General features: G+C 37.9%; 1 non-coding gene across 1 annotated transcript; it reads right to left on the bottom strand.

Moving 5' to 3' along the window:
- Positions 1 to 9637: 9637 nt before the first annotated feature.
- LOC111824936 lies at positions 9638 to 9756 on the bottom strand. Its single transcript, XR_002828023.1, has one exon. It is a non-coding gene; the product is annotated as a small nucleolar RNA SNORA61 (small nucleolar RNA).
- Between the last annotated feature and the right edge of the window lie 12499 nt (positions 9757 to 22255).

Below are 22255 nucleotides of genomic sequence, written 5' to 3'. Positions count from 1 at the left end.
GACAATTTGCATATTAGCCTTTTATTATATAGGACTAGAGGCCTGGTGCACGAAAATTTGTGCATGGGGGGAGGGGTCCCCTCAGCCTGGCCTGCCCCCTCTCACAGTCCGGGAGCCCTCAGGGGATGTCCTACTGATGGCTTAGGCCCCTCCCTGCAGCCGATCGGGGGAAGGCACCATCCCCATTACCCCCTAGCTGCTGCTGCCTCTGGCCTCCCTCTGTGGGAGGCGATCCAGTGATCAGGGGAGGGCGACGCCACCATCACTCCTCTGCTGCTGCCACTGTCAGCCATGTGGCTGCCTGAGCCTCAGCCTTCATAGTCACTGCGGTTTGCTTGAGCCTTGGCCTGGCCCTCATTGTCTGATCCTCGGGCCATGGGCAGCACCATCCGCGGCTTGCCTGAGCCTCAGGCCAGCCCTGGGCAGTGGCAGCCACCATCCTCAGCTTGCCTGAGCCTCAGGCAGCCTCTGCAGCTTTGTCCGGAAGGACGCAGCGTCAAATCCCTGACCACCCTCATGTGCCTCGCTGAGCATGTAGACTCCTGCTGATCGGTCATTATGGCATGATGGTGTGACAACCATTAGCATATTAGCTCTTTATTATATAGAACTGGATGCAATTTTTAACTAAAAAACTATAATTAATGTAGAAAACAAATACTTTCCTATTTCAGTAGAAAGAGGGCTTAATTAAAATTAGATCCCCCCCCCGCCCGAAACTAAAACCTCATATAACATTTTTGTAATTTGGCATCATTAATGGGAACACAGAGCTGTCTAAATCCTGAATAATGTCAGTAACAAAAGCTGTCATATCCCAAAAACAACAGATTAAAACCTAATTCTTCCTAATATGCCCACTAAAAGTCAAGGATTAGTCCAGCCAGCATGGCTCAGTGGTTGAGTGTTGACCTATGAACCAGCAGGTCATGGTTCAATTCCAGTCAGGGCACATGCCTGGGTTGCAGGCAATCCCCAGTGTGGAACATGCAGAAGGCAGCTGACCAGTAATTCTCTCTCATCATTGATGTTTCTATCTCTCTCTTCCTTTCCCTTTCTCTCTAAAATCAATAATAATAATATATATATATATATATATATATATATATATATATATATATATATATATATTTAAAGTCAAGGTTTACTTTATTACTTGAGGAATCAAAAGCCCATCCAATATTGATGTCAGCTCTGCATAGTTTCTCTATCCTTGTCAAGTCCTATCAATCCTACTTTTACTTTTGATTCCCCATCCCTGGCCTTTGTCTAAGCATTTATTAGGGTTCATTGAAATTTCTTCTACTTCACAGGCTACCTGTCTCTAGTCTCCTCTCCATCCTTTTAATCTGTCCACACTCTACTGGAGGAATGATATTTTCAAACCAGGGATTGGCAAACAATGGCCTGTGGGTCTAATCCAAATGTTTGTCTAGTATTTCTTTTAAGTAAAGTTTTACTGGGACACAGCCACATCATTCATTTTCATATTGTAGATGGTTGCTTTCATACTATAATGGCAGAATCAAGATCTTATGATCTACAAAACTGAAAATATTTACAATTTTGGCCTTTACCAGAAAATTTGAAGACCCTTGTTTTAAATAAACCCTTGCTACAAAAAGTGTGATCCAGGGACCAGTAGCTGATATCAGCAGCACCTGAAAGTTTGTTAGAATTTCAGATTATCAGCCCCACCCAGGAATGCTGGGTCAGATTCCATATTTTATTAATATCCTTAGTAGACTCACATCCTATACTAGTATAATAAAACCCTAATATGGAAATCGACCAAATGGTTGAACGACTGGTAGCTATGATGTGCACTGACCACCAGGGGGTGGTTCTCAATGCAGGAGCTGTCCCCTGGTGGTCAGTGCACTCCCACAGGGGGAGCGCTGCTCAGCCAGAAGCCAGGCTCTTGGCTGAGGAGCACAGTGGTGGTGGCAGGAGCCTCTCCTGCCTCCACTATAGGGGTGGTAAGGAGCGAGGGGTCCCAGACTGTGAGAGGGATGTCTGACTGCTGGCTTAGGCCCGATCCCCAGTAGGCTGACATCCCCCGAGGGCTTCCAGACTGCAAGAGGGCACAGGCTGGGCTGAGGGACGCCCGCGCCCCCTCCCCCCCAGTGCACAAATTTCGTGTACCGGGCCTTTACTAGTCAATAATGCAGCACAAGCATTGTCCTATAATAAAATGGTCATATCAATCCTCTGTTCACACATCCTTCTGAAACTTCTCTCACTAATAAAACGTGTGAAGCATATATGGGCCAGTTAACACTTTAGAGACTGACCTCAACCCATGAAAGACCTAATGGGGAAGTCACACTCCAAGGATCTCGATGAAAAGTTTTTCAAATATCTTTATTTAAATTGGTCACAGAGAGTTTGCCTAGTAGCTAAGTAGCATAAGGGGTGGCAGCATGAACTGTTCTTTGGGAAATGAGTAGTGGTAAATACGTGGGTGACTAGAAAGATTGAAGCTGGACTTCTCCCCTCGATGAACAACATTTAAAGATTTGCCGAGCCAATAGCTTTACACTTAGGGGCACCTTCCTAGGTTAGAACGATCTCCTTGGCCCTGCATCCCTCCTCTTGCACAGAGAACTCTTTTCTCCTAATCTAACCAGAAGGCCAGCTGATTCAGCCAGGAGAATATCTGCTTCCAACTGCTTGACCAAGTGGTACTTCACTGAGCCTTCAGAAATTGGCTATTCCTTCTTGTGTCTGTTTGCAGACACTGTACAAGCATCTCATTCTCTCTGGGACTGGCTGTCACTAAACCATGCTGCCTGGCAACCATATTGTGAGGGAGGAGTCTGGCTACCCCCTGCATTTAATTATTGGGGGCAATTAGATATTTACCCCAAAAAAATGACAATTCAGTGGCTCAAGTGGTTTAGGTGAGCTTGCTAGCATCCTCAGACCCACTCACTAGATGTATCATGTCCCCAATCTGTTGTTAAGTGAAAAACTGCAAAAAAGTAGAAGAATCATGACTCTACATTTTAAACAGATATAAAATGAAGGCATGTTAAATATGTTATTTAATCTATTATTAATGAGGAGAGTGGGAATATATTACAAGTTTGAAGGAGAAGCCAAAGAAGCATACATTTATAGGGAGTAAAGGAATATTAAAGTGAATCTATAAATAGATGCAAGGGGTGGGGAGAGAAATCAATTGATCCCCCACTGGACAGAATTTATTTGCATGTATATAGACAATAATTATTTTGCATTACCATTAGTTACAATTTGTTGGGTTGCAAAATAGCTCAAAGGCAATAAAAGGAGAAAATCATTTAACCTGGAAAGTTGTATGCATAGTTTTCCACTGGAATCACTTAGTACTCTTTTCTATTTATTTCAAATTTCCTTTCTTGTGGAGACTTGTCTCCCCAGGAAAACATCAAGGATCAAGTCCCAGCTCCCCACCGCTCATGGGCTCTGTACAGCCCTATCTCTCTTCTCCGTGGGCATTTCTTTTTTAGTCTAGCAGCATCTCTCTGGGTCATAGATAATCTTTTCAAGAACTAGTTCTTAGGGGGAAAGTGTCTCAATGAGAAAAGAGTCGCATGTATTGTTTCAGTACCATAACCTCCCTTGAAGCAAAAATAATTGAATAAAAGGTCTACAAAGAATGGGATCTTCAGGGAGAGAAAACACAAACTAATACCCCAGAAATTATCTAGAAACATTGTGAGATGTTTGTGAAGAAAAGCAACTAGGAGCGGCTTCTTACTAGAATCCGAGTAATTTCTTTACCCCCTTGGCCCCCTCAGTCCCTATTGACCACTATGATCAATAGCCGGAGAGGGATTTAAGGAGACCCAGGTCAGTGGATCCACATAATATATTCATTCCAACCTGACAATCCAAGGAGTACTGGGTTTCTACCATTTTCATACACACAAGTACCACTTTGAAGCTTAGCTCTCCTGTTACCTACCTCATGTCCTACAAATTCCTTCAGTAGTCAAATGTCATTGTGGGGTAGTGGTGGAGGGATGTTCTCCTCTTGCTAGTAGGATTCCTCTCCCAATAAAGTGAAGGTTACTAGAAGCAGATAGGACAGTATCCCAGAATATTATGAGTCAGGCTAAAGTCAGCATCAGCACCCAGAAACCTTCTGAGGCTGGACCCCGGCCCATTTCACACCTTCCCTGAGGATTCAGATTGGAGGCCTCACTAGATCATTTTTAATGGGAACTTAAAAACACATATCAATGTAGAGAGAATCGTTTAATCAAGCCTTATATACCTATTGCCAACAACTATTAGTATTTGGAAAGTCACCAATGTCCAAGCCAAAACGTGCATTCCTTCGATAGGAGAGCAGGTAAGGAAGAGGCGTTTTCCAAGCTGAGGACCAGGCTGACCACCCTGCATAAGAGCCTCATTCATTCCTGTTCCAGGTAAGGCAAGAATGATCATCCCCACCTATCAGCAGGGACACTCAGTCTCAGAGAGGTTAAGAAACTTGCCCCCTGTCTGTGGCCACCAGGAAATCAATGTCTTCCTTACTCCAAAGTCCTAGAACTTAACTCTGGTCCGTGTAGAAGGAAGAGAAGGAAGGCCATTCATGAAAGCAAGAGGACAAGGTAAGGCCACACTATTTCATATAAACAAGCCACAGCGGACAGTGGTTCCTGGGCCTGCTCTTCCTTTAACCTGAACTACAGACCACAGATATAAGGAAAAGTGGGGAGTCTCTCATATGTGAACACTGATGAGCAGAAACAAACATATATCAGAAACTCTCCCACAACAGAGGCAAAGAGGGTGCTAGGAACTGTCTGACTTATCTAAAGACCACCTGGAAAAAAGCAGGTCCTTCCATGGAAACTCTGGAACCACAAATTTTCCAGAGAACTGTTGGCCTGTTCACATCCCTCAAGTGTAAAGAATGTGACATGAGAAAACTTGCAGGTTAAAAAGCAGACACTGACATCTATGCAGCCGCGGCTCAGTGCCACACACTTCATGGGCATCGTGTGCCCAGCCCTGCTTAGCCATCACAACAACCCTGGTGGGTAGATGCGATCTTCAGATAGGAAGTCTTCTCCCATTTTTAAATGAGGAAACTGATGTGAGGAGGTTAGGTAGCTCACCCCTGATCACTTAGCTAACAGATACTAGAACGGGATTGTAGATTTCCAAACATGAAGGCACCAGCTCAATTATTTTCCATGAACTTCCTAATAGGTTTGCCCTAAACTCACAAACACGGAAGGTTGTTCCCCAAACCACAAACCTTTGACTGTGTGTGGCCGATCCTCTCCTTGCTTCTCATTTTCTGCCAACTCCCTTCACTGTCACAGAAATCATTGAGGATCCTGAACCTACATTAGGCCCCCAATTCAATCTCATGCCTGATTTAATCTTAAACTAAAAACTTCTGTTTTATTCCCTCCCCCCCACACACTGCTTCTCCTGAGAAACAGAAGTAACATTTTTGCTATTCCAACCAACAATGTACAAATCAAAGAAGTATTTAACAAGCATTTCTTGACAGAGTAGTGTTCTTTTTGAGGGCACCAAAATAATCATCAAAAAAACAAGTTCATCCATGGGAGTTTTCTTGAAGTATTAATAATTATTGTTTTTTCCCCTCCCTGGAAGTGTGTAATGAGTGTAAACTGTAACTAATTAATTACAAGAGAATAAGGTCTCAAATACCATTGTGCAGTCATTTCACAGGGCTGATTTCCCTCCATTAACATGGCACTGGCCTTAGAAGTGCTAAAAGATTTATGTACTTCACCTCCATTATTGTAATTAATTCTGTTTAACAATACCTCACCTCTCTGTGGCATTAGAAAGCTACTTGCTAAGAAGGTTGAATCTCTAGCCAAACTGAGACAGTATGTCGAACTAAAGAGTTCAAAGCATAATCATTCTACCAACAAAATTTTTATTACGCTCTCAATGCCAGATCTATGCTAGACACTGGGAACTCATTTATCCAAATATTTAAAGAGCACCCACTATCTGCCAGGCACCGTTATAGGCATTGGGGATGGAGAGACTCCTGTGTCATAAGTAACTAACTGACTTTTATTCCAAGTTCTTGCAAGGGTACCTTGAATGCCATGGGACTTCCAGAGTGATCTTTGTTATTCATGGTGGGCCCACACCTGACCTTATGTTAATAAGGTATCTTGTGGTGGGTCTCTGGATAGTTTAAGCTAATGAGCATCTCTAGATGGGGATGGTTAGAGAATTGGGTCTTTGAGACCTGTGATATCAGCTAATCCCTGGGGAGAAGAAAGGGGGTAGAGAGTGAGTTCAACTTCAACCTATTGTTGCCAGTGGAAGTGGAGTTCTTGCTGTGTCACAAGAAAAGGCATTTGGGGAACCTACAAAGGAGGATGAGGTTTGGTGGTAAGATATATTTGGGTGAAAACAGAACATGGTTCCTGGATTTCCAATGTCCCATCATCATGCAGCACCATTCATAAAAAGCAAGTCAAAATGAGCTACAGAAATATTCTGCTTTCCAAAAACCTACTCTTAAAAAGTTGACCATAGGTGAATTTTCTGCTACTTGAGTTACATTCTTCCCATTAATTTCCACCATAAAATCACTGACAGGGTGTGATGGAGGATCTAAGTGGACAATGACAGTCTGCACACACCAAAGAAACTGGAAGTCAGGTCTTGATCAGTGTGGCTAAGTTGGGTGAAAAGGTGGTAGGTTTGATTATCTGTCAGGGCATATATCCAGATTTTGGGTTCGATCCCCCATCGGGTCGCATGCAGGATCCATGTTTCTCTCTCACATCCACATTTCTCTATTATTCTCTCTCTCCCTTCCTCTATCTAAAATCAATTTTAAAAAGATTTAAAAAAAAGAACCTTGAAGTCAGAATGACATTACAGATGAAACATGGGTACTAAGAACTCTCAAGATGCCCTTTCCTCCGAATCAATTATTCCAGCTCCACTGCAGTCTGACCCAATGGTTCTCAAACGTTAATATGCGATGAATTAACTGGGAGTCTTGTTAAAATAAAGATTCTAATTCAAAAGGTCTGGGCCAATGCCCGAGGTTCTGCATTTCTAATAAGATCCCAGCGGGTGCTGATGCCTCTGGTCTGAGGACTTCCTTCTGAGTAATGAAACCCTAGCTCAGCACTACGTAATAGAAAGAAAAGTCACAAACGCAAGTCCAATATGTAATTTAAAATTCTCTGGTGGCCACATTTTAAAAAAGTAAAAAAGAATCTTTTGAGACATAAATATTTTATTTAACCTAATTTATTCAAAATAGTATTGCAAAAGCAACATAAAAATGTTAATGAGGTATTTTCAATCTTGCATTTGTACAAAATCTACAGAATCCAGTGTTCATTTTACACTCAATTTGAAGTACTAGTAGCCATATTTTGGGTGCTTAGTGACTATCTATGGCTAGTGGCTGTTAGAGTGTAGCTTAGCTGGTGAGTAGTCTTAGAGCCAAGGTTTTACACTTAGAAAATCCATGCCTTTGGCTAGTGTGTTTGAAACAATTTGATTTTAGTGTTGTACTTCTTATAAACAACCTTTAAGACTATGTAATAGCACTAGCCGGTTTGGCTCAGTGGATAGAGTGTCAGCCTGTGGACTGAAGGGTCCTGGGTTTGATTCTGGTCATGGGTGTGCAGGAGGAAATGATCAGTGATTCTCTCTCATCATTGATGTTTCAATCTCTCTCTCCCTCTCCCTTCCTCTCTGAAATCAATAAAAATATATTTTAAAAAAGACTAATAATTATGCCATTTTTTAGCACACTTTATAAATTGGTTTCTATATATATATATATATTCACATATACACGGATTCATGCACCGGTGGGGTCCCTCAGCCTGGCCTGTGCCCTCTCACAATACGGGACCCTCGGGGGATGTCAGACTGCTGTTTCAGCCTGATCCCCACAGGCCAGGCTGAGGGACCCCACTGGTGCACGAATCAGTGCATCGGGCCTCTAGTATGCATATAAGATATTTGGTTAATCTCTTCCTGCTCCCCCTTCTGCCCCCTTCCCTCTGAGATTCATCAGTCTGTTCCATGTTTCCATGCCTATGTGTGGAGCGTCTGGCCCCTGGTGGTCAATGTGCATCATAGCTACTGGTCAAACGGTCGAACAGTCGCTTAGGCTTTTATATATATAGATATGATTATTATTAATCTATATGAATTATGCATATAAAACAATACATAGAATATAAATATATATATTCATTTTCTATATATTACATATATTCATACATGCGTATAGAATATATTTATATAGAACAAGCATGTCAAACTCAAAGGCTAACATGGGCCAAATAAACGAGGCATGCAGCCCATGGGCCGCGAGTTTGACATGCTTGATATAGAATATATATATTCACATAGAACATGAAAAATATATAGAATATGAATATATAGTACATATATATTTAGAAGAGCAGCTATTATTCAAAAGATTGTTATGGTGTTATGCTGGCTTCTGACCGGTATGAAGTAGGAATTTTCACAGGTGTTTCTTCTAATCGAGGTAGCTGGACACAGGAAATGGATTTTCCCCTCCCACTGAGTTCTCCTGATTGCTAACCTACATTGACAAAAATCAGCAGGTGATCACTCAAATGGCCTAGCTTCCCAGTAATGCTATTAGCATCTTTCATCTAAGTCTCCCAAGCACATTAGGAGGACAGCTAAAGCTCTGCAATGCCCATAACTCAAATAGCCTCAATTTACAAACAAACTGATAAGGTAGCCATTGGCTGAGTGGTTTGTTTCCAAACCCAGGACCCACTCCAACAGACTGGTAATCAGAAGCCATTGCTTTGGGCACCATCCACCATTAGTCTGACCTCCTCTGGACATTGCATTTTCTCCTTCGAATTGATTTTCCTGAGTCACCTAAAGCAATGGTCAGGTGAAGAATGATGTTGGCAAAGAGAAAGAAAATGAGCTGTTATGATCATTAAAACAATGATTTTTCAGATAAAGTCATGGTTAGAAGTAGACATCTTTGCATGCTGGGAATTATTGATTACTCCAACAAGAGAAAATAAGGTTACAATCCATGGTAATTAGGGCTGAACCAAAATAGTAATAATGTGGTTTTATAGACAGAAGAAAAAGCAGATTATTTTTACTGAATTGCTAGGGGCAATTGCAACAGAAAATCTCTGATAGCATAGACAGGTGTAACTTACCCAGGAAGCGTGTAAGTGCTAGTGCTCTTTACTGCCTGGTATTTCACCAACCATGTTGTTTACAGAGGCATTTAGTCACTTTCAGGCATATTGACATTTTTACTCTTAATTATTCACCATTTTGAGCATTTATCTTGCCTGCTACTATAATGAGAACTTTTATAAATGTTATAATTGAATCCTCATAATAATATACAGTAAAAACTTTTATTAGTCCAGTTTAGATGAGGGAGATTAATTAACTTGTCCAAAATCACAGATATTAAGCACAAGAGACAGGACTTGATCTCACATTAATCTGACTCCAGATTTACCATTGATCACCATTAACCACCAGCTGATACCTCCCTTTTCAGTTCTGAAAAGCCCTAATGGTTTAAAATAACTTTTTCCACATAGGAAGCAATAGCCTGACTCTCATACATTTTTCTCCTTTTTTTCTTCCTTGTTTGAAACTAGCCCACAGACTACAAGCACTGTGAGGCCAGCTTCAGTATTACCTTTCCTCCTTTGCAACCACCAAGGTCGGTGTTCAGATCCGATGGGAAAGGGAATTGAGGGCTGACTCTTGAACTTTTCACCTCTTGGCATTAGCTTAGAATTTTGAGGCCACAAATCAAATCAAACCAATTTGCTGCTTCTCTAACTTATGTCTGAGGACAACAATGCTTTCTCTGAGACATCTCGGTCCTGAACTAACAGATCCACGTTTCTTCATATCTTAGGTGTCCCAATCCCTCTGTCATGTCAAGAACTCATCTTCTCTAGAGTTCCCATCACATTAGAAGGAGTCCTTATATCTACTCTGATAACAAGTTTGGTGGTTGAAAGAAGAATTTGAAAACTCTACAATTTCTTATAGATATCAGGTAACCATAGATATTCTTAGGTAGCAAGGAGCTGTGGAAAGGGTCACTCATTTGGAAAACTATAGTTTTTATGTTCTTTAATCTCTCTCTCTCTCCCTCTCTCTCTCTCTTTCACACACACACACACACACACACACACACACACACACAATATACTGGTAGATGCTCTGGTAGAATAAATGCATGAATGGTACCAAGAGGGAACAGAAAAAATAAATAAAATACATATATATATATATATATATATAATACTAGAGGCCTGGTGCATGACATTTGTGAACTGGGGTGGGGGTGGGGGCGGTTCCTCAGACCAGGCTGTGCCCTCTCACAATCTGGGACCCCTTGAGGGATGTCTGCCTGCCGGCTTAGGCCCACTCCCCACGGACATCCCAAGGGGTCCTTAGCACTGCCACGGAGGTGGGAGAGGCTCCCCCCACCACTGCTGTGCTTGCCAATTGTGAGCCTGGCTTCTGGCTGAGCAGTGCTCCCCTGTGGGAGTGCACTGACCACCAGAGGGCAGCTCCTGCGTTGAGCATCTGCCCCTGGTGGTCAGTGTGTGTCATAGCGACTGGTCATTCCACCATTCAGTCAATTTGCATATTAGCCTTTTATTATATAGGAGATATATATATATATATATATATATATATATATATATATATATATCAGCTCACTAGACAGCTCACTGTGGTAGATTGCAAAATGGGCCATTGATCTCCATACCTTTCTATATTTTTGTTCTTAGCAACGTGTATCTAGCTCTTCCAATCAAAAGATGGAGTCTATTTATCTTCCTTTTAAATATGGGCTGATATTCTGGCTGCTTTTCGCTAAAACAATGAGGCAGAATGATGCTGTGCCGGTTCTGAGGCTACACCTAAAGAAGCTTGCAAGCTTTCACGCAGTCTCTTAGAAACCTACCCAGCTGCCATGTGAAAACTGCAGGCTAACCTGCCAGAATATGAGAGACATGGAACGGAGATGAACTGTCTGTCATCCTTGAGGACAACTGAGATAAGCCAGTACCTGGCCAACCTAACAGTTGACCACAGACTCATAAGTGAGGCCAGCTGAGACCAGAATAACTACTAAGCTAAAGCTTCCCCAAATTGCCAATCTGCAGATCCATGGACTAAATAAGTAGATGTTTTAAAGCCACTAGGGTTTTGTTTTTGGTGTGTGTATGTGTGTGTGTGTGTGTGTGTGTGTGTGTGTTTTGGGGGGGCATTGTTACACAGTAAAAGCTAACTGATATACAATGTCTGCAGCTAATGTGTAATATCCTCAAGAAACAAGCTGCTTTTGTCTTAGCAATATATGTCTGGTATTGTTAATTTTTGTTTAAAAATATCTTAAAAAATAAAAATAAAAGGAAAGAATAGGCCACACTGACCAAGTGGGAGACAAACTTTCTTTGTCCTTAAACACCACACATCTGGCCATGGACCAATACATCATGGCAGTCAATGCACATTCTTACATCCAAGAGGGTTCATACAAGTGGCTATTTCTATATGACATGAAAACATCTGATTCTGCCTTCTTCTCACTCTGCCCTTCTGTCTCAGTCAGGTGTGTAAAGCCAAGAAGTTCCTAACAAAAAAGAAGCATCAAAGACCTTACAGTAAACTGTCACCTTTCCCATTGTCCTCATGAATAGATTCTATTTTGACATCTATCACCCTTGGCAATTCTCTGGTGGGTCTTCAAGATTTATGTTCCAACCTTTCTGAAGGCTGTTCTAAATCTCTTTTGCATGTAATATGCACTCCATTGCTTTTCCAAACTGAAAAATCTAAATGAGAAAATGACAATGGACCCAGTTATTATAAATTAATCACTGATGAAGACAGAACATTTTCTATCACATTATGAATTCAGAGGAACTCAATTCCCAGTTGGAACTTCTGAGATTCAATGTGCTTTATGCACTTGTCAATCTTCCAGTCTTAAAATGACATACTGGCAGTACTTGGTAAGAATGTCAAGGGATATTAATCAGAAATCAAAGCAATTTAGTATGTAATTTGCAAAGCAATAACACTTATGTAATAACAATTGCCAAATTTTAATTTGTACATTATTAACAGTATGTTTGTTGCCGGCATTGTAGTTATATTTTGATTAGAGTACAAACTGACTAATTATACTACCGGAATGGGAAGACTGACGTCACCACTTATGAGCTGTTTAACCTTGGACAAGTTCATTGATATCTCAATGCCTGAGTTTCCACACCTCAAAAGTACTTCTACAATGGTCAATATGAGTATTAAATGAGCTACATATTTTTTAATCTAATATGCTGGAGGCACTGTTATGTTACATACCAGTAGAGAAAAAATGGCATTGAATTACATACTGATTTTGGAGAGTTTAAATGTAGGGGAGAAAAAGAACATCTTAGAATCGATGAGATTCAGTAATATTGGCAAAGTGCTATATATGTTTTTGCTAAAACAAACAAACAAATATATACAGTGTTTCCCATACTTTATCAATGTTCATACCTTATTTAAAAAGAAAAAAATTATGGAATTTCCACAACCCTATGTTGAAAAACTATTTCAAATAACATGCCATAAATATAAACTAAGAGGAGACTGTAAACATCTTATGTTTATAAAACTTATCCAAAAAAAAAAAAAGAAAAGAAAATGTGAAGAGGAAAAGAGAGAGTTGATCATTCAGATAACCTGGTTTTCTACCCAGGTTATTAGTAATCTATTTTTGCCCACCCCTGTATTTTGGGGCAAAATTCTTTTCAAAAATATGTTATCTTTAAAAATCAGTGTTAAGTATGACTTAATAAAGACAAATGATGAGGAAATGTGATTTTTTCCAATTTAGTTCATTTTATGGAAAACTTACTTAATCCTTCAATGACAAGTTCAGCTGTTTAAAAAAACAACGCATGAATACCTAACAACACTTAAATGGCCCAACCACGTCTACAGTCACACGTTTTTAGTTATTTGAAATAAGTCTTGGTTCTGCATGTCCAGTGATAAGATAAATATTACCAAGGCTGATTCTGTCACTCAGAATGGACTTAGGGGATCTGTAGAATAATAAAGATCATGATCAACAATAGGGTGGAGAAGGCCTGGGGTGGGGGGCGGGGCAGGCTGGAGGGGGTCAATGCGGGATGGGGGGTTGGGGGCAGAGGGGACATTATGTAATACTTTCAACAATAAAGATTTATTAAAAAAAAAACTTATCCAACCCTGAAATCAAATGTATTGATACATATTAGAATAAAACTATGAAACCCACTAACATACATCATTCTATTGTTTTTCCAGAGAACAACTTGTGCCCACAAAGTGACTGTGGTACATGCTGCTGAGATGGCAACTTGAGAGAGTGGGGCATCCTTTACAGCAGGGTCGTCTGAGAGACCTGATCTGCCTACCACTCTTCCCCATTCAAACACTCCTGAGAAATCGCTTTTCATAACCATATATTATTTGTCCTTCACTGGAAGAAAGATGCAATTTTCTGATTCAGTCCAGCTCTGTTTTTTTTTTTTAAAATCTCACTACAAAACTTAAAAAATTAAATTGGCATATTGTGATACTAATTCAAATCCAACAATATAAACTTGGACTCTGATACATCTTGGCATATTGTGATACTAATTCAAATCCAACAATATAAACGTGGACTCTGATACACCTTGGCATATTGTGATACTAATTCAAATCCAACAATATAAACTTGGACTCTGATACATCTTGGTTAGGAGGGAGCCATCGAGGCTACCAAAAATACTCATTTTTTCAGAGCCCATGAAAACAACTAAAACCACGATTTAGTATCTCTGTCTCATTCTATCAATCATCTATTTATTAATGTGTCTTTTAGGATCTCAAGCACATGTCAGCAGAGCCACTATACATTGGCACTTCATGAAAACCAATTTGAAAAACATGATGACAATGGAAAGAGGATGAGCTTTTGGATGAAGCTTCGGGATGACCACTTCCTACCAGTGATGAGACCAGCCTTGGGACAATCTCAGTTTCAGCTTTTCCTTTTTACAACACAGAGATACCAAAGATGAGCCCTAGAGGATCTTTGGTGGCAGTGCAATATCCCTCATGAAATTGAAAATGTAATAGGATTGGCCTTTAAGTGATAAACTGAAAAATGCATGCAAAAGTAGATAAATGAAAGTGGTATTATTTGTATACTTTAATAATCAGAACTATTTCTTAGCATCCCAGGAATAAACATTAAAAGGAATAACTTCAATAGAGAGAAATAGAAATATCCTACACACCCCTTCTGGGGATCAAGCCCCAAACCTGGGCATGTGCCCTGATTAGGAATCAAACCAGTGACCTCTTGGTTCACAGGTTGATGCTCAACCACTGAGCCACACCGGCTGGGCCATATTCATTTTATGGATGATAATATTGAGGTTAATGAATAATCAATATCTTGCCTAAGATTACAGAACAAATAAATGATAAAAGTCTGGATTTGAGCCTTTTTTATCTAATATTTAATTCCGTGATAATACCAACTTGGGGTTCGATTAGTATTCTCCAATGTGTTCCTATTAGTAAGGGGTAGATTTTTTTAAAATCGTGGGAAAAGCTGGGTTAAATAAAGTTAGACAGGCTTTCACATTGTGTAATTTATCTGAAGCTTTGTTAATTTTCAGAAAAAGGATGTAACATGTAATGTTTTCCAGAATTTGTTTTTCAAGAGGAATTTCTTTGACTATTTTTCTGAACTACAAGTTGGGGAAGCACTGACTAGATACATTCCCAGATGAAATATTTATTATGGCTACAAAGAGAAATTACATAATGTCAGGAGGCACAAGGCCAGAAATGCCTAGCTTTTGGCCCAATAGTGAGAGATACAGTATTCCTTTTTCCAACCTATGGGGTGTGCTAGGGGAAGTGGTGGGGTTTTCCTGATAACATTTAATGTTTATGACTTTGTTTTTCCAGTACTTATATTTAAAAATATCATGTTGCTTAATGGTCAAGGCAGGGTTAGTCTGGATAGTTTTTTGTTTGTTTGTTTTGCTTTTTTAATATTAGATAATGTCCCATGTTAATGAGTAGGTAGGAAAATGAGAAATCACAAAGTTGGAGTGAATTTAAATTTATACAAACACCTCAGAGAGAAAGTTGGCAATTTCTAGAGACTCTCTTACAAATGTACACGAGGAGACCTGTGCAAGTATATTCATTACACAATGATTGAAACAGCGGGGGGAAAAGAAAATAATCTAATTGCCCATTATTAGGAAAAAGCAAAAATAACCAAGCTTATTCATAAATCTAATTTTCTATGGTAATAAAGAAGTGAAATGCATGCATCCACATAAATTAATCTCAAAAATATAATATTAACATAGTAAAAGCAAGTTGCATATGGCATTATCCCATTTACATAATTTTTATTGTGCTAAATAAAACTCTATTGTGTACAGTTATTTGCATGGAGTAAAAGTATAAAGGCATACTCTATGTAATATGCAAAATCTATAAAATTTATATGATTGATAGTCACTAACCCTAAATAGGCTATACATAGGGAAGGAGAAAGGAAGCAAAAATGGAAAGAATAAACCGGCTGAAGTACAAAGTTTTATTCTGAAGAAAAAAGCTCTAAATATGGCATAATACAGGAATAGGCAAAAATAGGTTAAATTGCCAGCCATTATTACCTAAAAGATAAGTCATGGGTAATGATACAAAATAATAACAACAATAATAAGGTAGGTAATACACATAAATAATAGAGTAATAAATAAATAATAATACAAGAATAAACTCTGTTTCACATACAACTATAAACCTACTTTTGCCCATTCTTGTAGTGATGTAACTGCTAATGGATAGGTGATTCATGTCTTCTTTTATGTATGTTTGGGTTAATATTTTTAATAACAAAATATAGCAAAACAATATTTCTTGAACTTGAAAATTCTACCAAGGTAATCAACCTGAAGGTTCACAGACAGAATTACAATGATTGAAAAATAAAATATGTAAACCTTCCTTTTATAATTATAAATTGGTTTATTCCACAGGTAGGGCTGGATTTATTTTGCATCCTTTATTTACAAAGAATCATGAAAGTCACACAGCCCAAGTACTAAATTAAGAGACAACAAAATGAAAAATATATGCCTTACAACAGATAAAATATAGTACATTTGACAGTTTTAGAGTATTTTAAATAGTTACTAGGTATAAGGAACTATTAAGAAATTGCCCCAACATTATACTTCTGATTGATGAATATATGACAATAATATAACTACATCATATATTGGCTGGTATTTTTCTTTACATCCCAAGGTACTGCAACGTTTATTACAAACACCTAACATGACAATATTACCATAAGAATTTATTCATTCTATCAGTGTGCTTTCTTATAGTTTACATAGTCAGATGACTACATTTTCTCACCCATTGGCTTTGTGTCTCCTTGTACCCCTGCTATTTCATATTTACGTGTGTTTGGATTGAAGTTATCACATGAGGTACATCATTGCTAGCTTTAAAAACAAAAAATCAATAACAGCTCAGCTGTCAGTCCCATTGTTAAATCTGCCCCTTACCTATCAGACTGCGGTATATAGCAGCAGACTATGTAATTACAATTCTTCACAGCGCTACAAACCTCCTCTGACACCAACATGATTATTTCCTGGGAAGCTATAACTTTAAGCAATTCTCCGAACTTCAAACCTCATGAATCAGCAACTTGAATTCAAGATTTGAAGTGTCAGCGAATCATCTTTTAAAAATGGGTATTTCCTGGAACACTTGGTTTAAAAAAAGAAAGTCATGTGGTTTTCAAAACTCTTCACAGGCCGATATGATCTTTTTTTAAAAACATCAGGCTCTCTGCTTATTTTAAAAGATTTCTAAAATCTCAAATGGTATCAAGAATAGCCAGGAAAATAATGGGTGTGCCTTACTTAATGAAAATCTAAATTCTCAAGACTCATAAGAATAAGATGCTTAATTACAAAGGGAGGTTTCACTATCTAAAGTATTTTAATACCTTGTTTTAATGAAAAACTTGTTTTAATGAAAAACACTTCTGATGAATTTAAATGCAATGTGACTTTCTGTGAAAGCTCTAGTTTATCTTGGGCTTCCACTTATACTCCAAATTTAGTCAGCCTAATAATCTTTTCTAAAATGATAATCTGATAACATCACATAAATCAATGAGTTTAAAATCCTCCGCAAGAATATAGTACCACACAGTGTTTCCATTTTTGGCAGACTAGCTTGGAAAAGAACAATTTCCCCACTGAAAACAAGTAGGAATTCTGAAGAAAGTATTGAAGAGCAACCAGGGCAGTGAGCATTCCGGTGTCAGGATCTGCACAGAAGGGAGGTGATGTTGACATTGGGGATGGGATTTTGCCTCATCGCAATTGCCCATTAAACTTATCTGTCTACAAGCCAATATTGGAAGTAGCAGATACTATAAGGGGCATAAAGATATCAGACATTAATAATGGGAATAAAGCAGCAGATGAACACTGGGTAATCTCAAGGGTTTGTGGAATAAAAACTAGTTTAGGGGCCACCAATGACAAGGAACCAAGGTAAACATCTCAGGCTTCCAGTTGGGAAGTCTGAAGTGATACACCAAAGAAGTAGGGCTGAGCAGAAGCAGACTAACACTCCCAAAGATTAACACCCAGTTGAAGTCAGCTCAACCCCAAATTATATTTAGGTGGTATGTCAAATAGTGTTTAGAAGCAAAATTAAATCTTATCTCAAAGAAGTTAATAGCACCAGATCATTGAATTAATTATATGTGTAATTCTTCACACATAATATGACATTCAATACAATTTTTTAAAAGTTGTATCATTCAACTTACTGAGAGTCAAGACTAAATTTCCAAAAAATAATAGAATAGAAAAACAAGTGGTTTAAAATAAAATGAAATAAAAAGTACTCACTAATGATTCAGGTACTAGAACTATCAGATAGGGATTTTAAAGTAACTATTAGTACAAAAATTTAGAATTGATTATCAGGACATTTAGAAGACCATTGGAATCTATAAAAAAGAATCAGCCCTAACCGGTTTGGCTCAGTGGATAGAGCGTCAGCCTGCGGACTCAAGGGTCCCAGGTTCGATTCTGGTCAAGGGCATGTACCTTGGTTGTGGGCACATCCCCAGTGGGGGGTGTGCAGGAGGCAGCTGATCGATGTTTCTCTCTCATCGATGTTTCTAACTCTCTATCTCTCTCCCTTCCTCACTGTAAAAAATCAATAAGTTATATTTCTAAAAAAAGAATCAAAGGGAAATCATAAATGCGAAAAATACAATAACTAGAATTACACAAAGATAATAAAGCTAAAGAATTTGTACAATGGGAAATTGGTCAGTAGAATATATTGAGACTGAAGCATAGAGAAATTTTTAAAAGGTGAAAAAATAATAAAAGACATGGGATTCAGTAAAAAGGTATAATATATGTTATTAGAATTTCCAGAAAGAGTGGCCAGAGAGAATATTGCAATCGTTGAAATACTGACAAAGAATTTTCCAAAATGGAAGAAAAATATCAAACCACAAATTCAAGAATCACTACAATCACCAAGCTAGATAAATACGTAGAAAAAAGTAAGAGGGAGTGACATAATTCAAAGAATTATAAGGTCCCTGCATTTCCTAGGAAATGGTAAACATACAGATTTACATATGTTAATGAGACAAGTATACATGTTCTATTTTCTAGAGTTACCACCAAAACAACAGCAAAAACATATGATGCACTTGTGAGGGAAATAGGTAAAGTAATTAAAACCTACTTGAATGATAGATAAGAATGATAAAGGAATATAGAATAGTGGAAAACACTGAATTGAGTAGTAAAATTATAAGTTTACTTTAAAAATCAATTTTAGTTAAAAATAAATGAATTAAATACTTTAGTTAAGTGACAAATATTGCCAGATTGAAGAATAATATTGATTTGAAAATTAAGGCAAACTCTATGCTTTTAAAATAGATATATGATAAACATAAGAATGTAGAAAGCTTGAAAATAAAAGTATGAAAATGACATATTACAGAAACTAACTTTATTGATTAAATTGTGTCCCCACCAAATTTATATATTGAAGATCAACCTCAAAGTGACTAAATTTGAATATAGAGCTTTCAACAGGTAATTAAGGTTAAAGGTAGGATACTAATCTTATAAAAGATATCTCTCTCTCCCTCCCTCCCTCCCTCCCTCCCTCCCTCCCTCCCTCCCTTCCTCCCTCTCTCTTCTTTCTCCATTTCCATGCACTGAAAAAAGGCCCTGTGAGAATATAGTGAGAAGGCAGCCATCTACAAAAAAGGACAAACAACAAACCTGCCAGCATCTTTCATTTTGAAAGTGGAAATGAGATGAGGATATTTGATATTTTTAACATTGTTATTTGATATATAGTACAGAAATAAAATAAATGGATTAAAAACTGGAAAAACAAAATGGTCATTATCCAAAAATATTTTAAATATTGGACCTGCATATTTGAAGCAACATGGCAGCTACTGGATTTGGAAACTCCTACATCCTACCCAAATCCAGAATATCACAGAACACACGTAAACTGTGCCTTCAACTTTACTAGAAAACATAGGTCTTAATTATAATCACAATTACCTGAAGTAGAGAAGACATCCAATAGTCCCTTTCTTGCTGGCCACTGTGAGGTTGTGGGTGTAGAGAGCTATCTGTAGAGGGCACTGGGGAACCCAGACAAAACAGGGTGAAGGTAATCCCTCTGGTCAAATCTGGGAACACTTGAGCATGGGAATAGACAAATACAGGAATAAATTATAAACCAAAGAAAGATTGGGAACCTTTAAATCCATGATGATGACACCAGATAGATAAAGAGATAAATAAATGGAGGAGAGAGGGGGGCTCTTTTATACACTAGAATGATGAGAACCAACTGGTATCTATAGAGAGAAAGTTAGAGTTAGAAAATTATCATTTTGTAGCTTTCAGAGAAAATCCTGGTTCGACTAAGAAGTCTTGATGAATGCTAAAACTAGGGAGATTTTTTTATACAAAAGGGGATATTTGAATGGCCTTAGAATGTCTCCCCAAGGAATGCTTAGTAGTTGAAAGGGAAAGACAGTAACTCTTAGTGGAGAGTTCAGGTTCCTAACAAGGTGATCAGAATTACCATCACCAGCAAGAGGCAGATAAGCAGCATGTGATATTGTGAGGACACAACTTCTCTTGAGTAACCTTGATCTAATCATGAAAAACATCAGACTATCTAAAATGAGAAACATTCTGTTACAAAAGAGAGAAACTATCTTCTTCAAAAATGTCAATGTCATCAAAGACAAATGCTATGAAAATGTTCCATGTTAGAGTAAACTAAAGAGACTTAGAAATTTAATGCATTTCTGATATTAGATTGGATCTTGTGCTAGAAGAAAAAAGTGCTATAAGTAAGCTCATTGGGTCAGTTTACAAAATTGGAATCGTTCGGTAAATTTAAATATTCTATCAATGTTAAATTAAATAACGTTGATAATTATATTGTGGTGATGTAAGGTAATGATCCCTGTTCTTAGGAAATACACAATGAAGTATTAAGGGGTAAATTTCCATGATGTTTGCAACTTATTCTCAATACGACTAGATAGAAATATTACACCCATATACCTAAAGAAGAGAAATAGAGAAAATAATCAAGCAAATAAAATAAACTATTCTCAACATCACTAGTCATCAGGGAAAAGCAAATAAAAAATACAGTGAAATATTACCTCACACCTGTTAAACTGGCTATTATAAAAAAGACAAAAAATTAACAAGCGTCGGTGAGGATGTGTAATAGGGAACCCTCGTATATTGTTGGTGGGAATATAAAATGGTGCAACTACTACGGAAAAGAGTATGAAGGCTTGTCAATACTCTTTAAAAATAGAGCTACCATACGACCCTGCATTTCCACTTCTGGACATTTATTCAAAGAAAATAAAAACACGAATTCAAAGAGTTATATGCACCCCATTTTCAATGCACCATTATTTGCAATAGCCAAGATATGGAAGCAACCCAGGTGTCCATCGATAGATGAATGGATAAAAAAGTGGAACGCACAGCATGGGGCAAAAGTAGGTTTACAGTTGTGAGTACAATAGTTTATTCTTATATCCCTATTTATTAATTATTGTGTTATTTATTTGTATTATAATTGTAAACCTACTTTTGCTCACATCTGTGTGCATTGGAATATTACTCAGCCACAAAAAAGAATGAAATGTTGCCATTTGCAACAACATGGATGGACTGGGAATTATGTTAAGTGAATATCAAACAGAAAAAGACAAAACCCATATTATTTAACTTGATGTGGAATCTAAAAAACAAAACAAACTGAACAAAACAGAAATGAATTCATAGGTACAAGAAAAAATACTGGAGTATTTTTTCCCAGTGAGGGGAAGTGTTGGGGGTCTGGTGAAATAGGTAAAGGAGATTAAGAGGTATACACTTCCAGTTATAAAATAAAAAAAAGTCATGGGAATGTAATGTACATGATAGGGAATATAGTCAATAATATTGTAATAACTTTTTATGGTGACAGATAGTAACTAGACTGATCTCTTATAATATATGTAAATATTCAAACACTCTGATGTATACCTGAAACTAATAGGATATTGTATGGCAAGTATGTCAAAAAGAGAGAGTGAAATGAATCCATAAAAGAATATTATGAGTGCTCTGGCTGGTTTGGCTCAGTGGACAGAGTGTTGGTCCGCAGAATGAAGGGTCCCAGGTTTGATTCCAGTCAATGGCACATGCCTGGGTTGCAGGCTCTGTTCCCAGTATGGGGTGTGCAGGAGGCAGCCGATCAACGATTCTCTCTCATCATTGATGTTTCTACCTTTCTCCCTCTCCCTTGCTCTCTGAAATCAATAAAAATTTTTAAAATATATATATTACAAGTGTTTTTTTTCACGCTTATTATTGAAACTTTTCTGTAAGTACTTTCCAACTAAAAATTTTAAAATATAGTTAAAAAGGTCATTATTTTCAGATGGCAGACTTGTGAACCTAGAACTTTTAAAGTATTCTATAAATCATGTATTTATTAATAATTAAATATATATTTATCTACATAGACATAAATATACCTAGATAGGTAGGTAGATAAA

Source organism: Myotis lucifugus, unplaced genomic scaffold (assembly GCF_000147115.1).
Source record: "Myotis lucifugus unplaced genomic scaffold, Myoluc2.0 scaffold_8, whole genome shotgun sequence".
NCBI classification, from domain to species: Eukaryota; Metazoa; Chordata; class Mammalia; order Chiroptera; family Vespertilionidae; genus Myotis; species Myotis lucifugus.
Note: the sequence above shows the minus strand (reverse complement) of the source record. Positions and strands in the feature narration are given on the sequence as shown.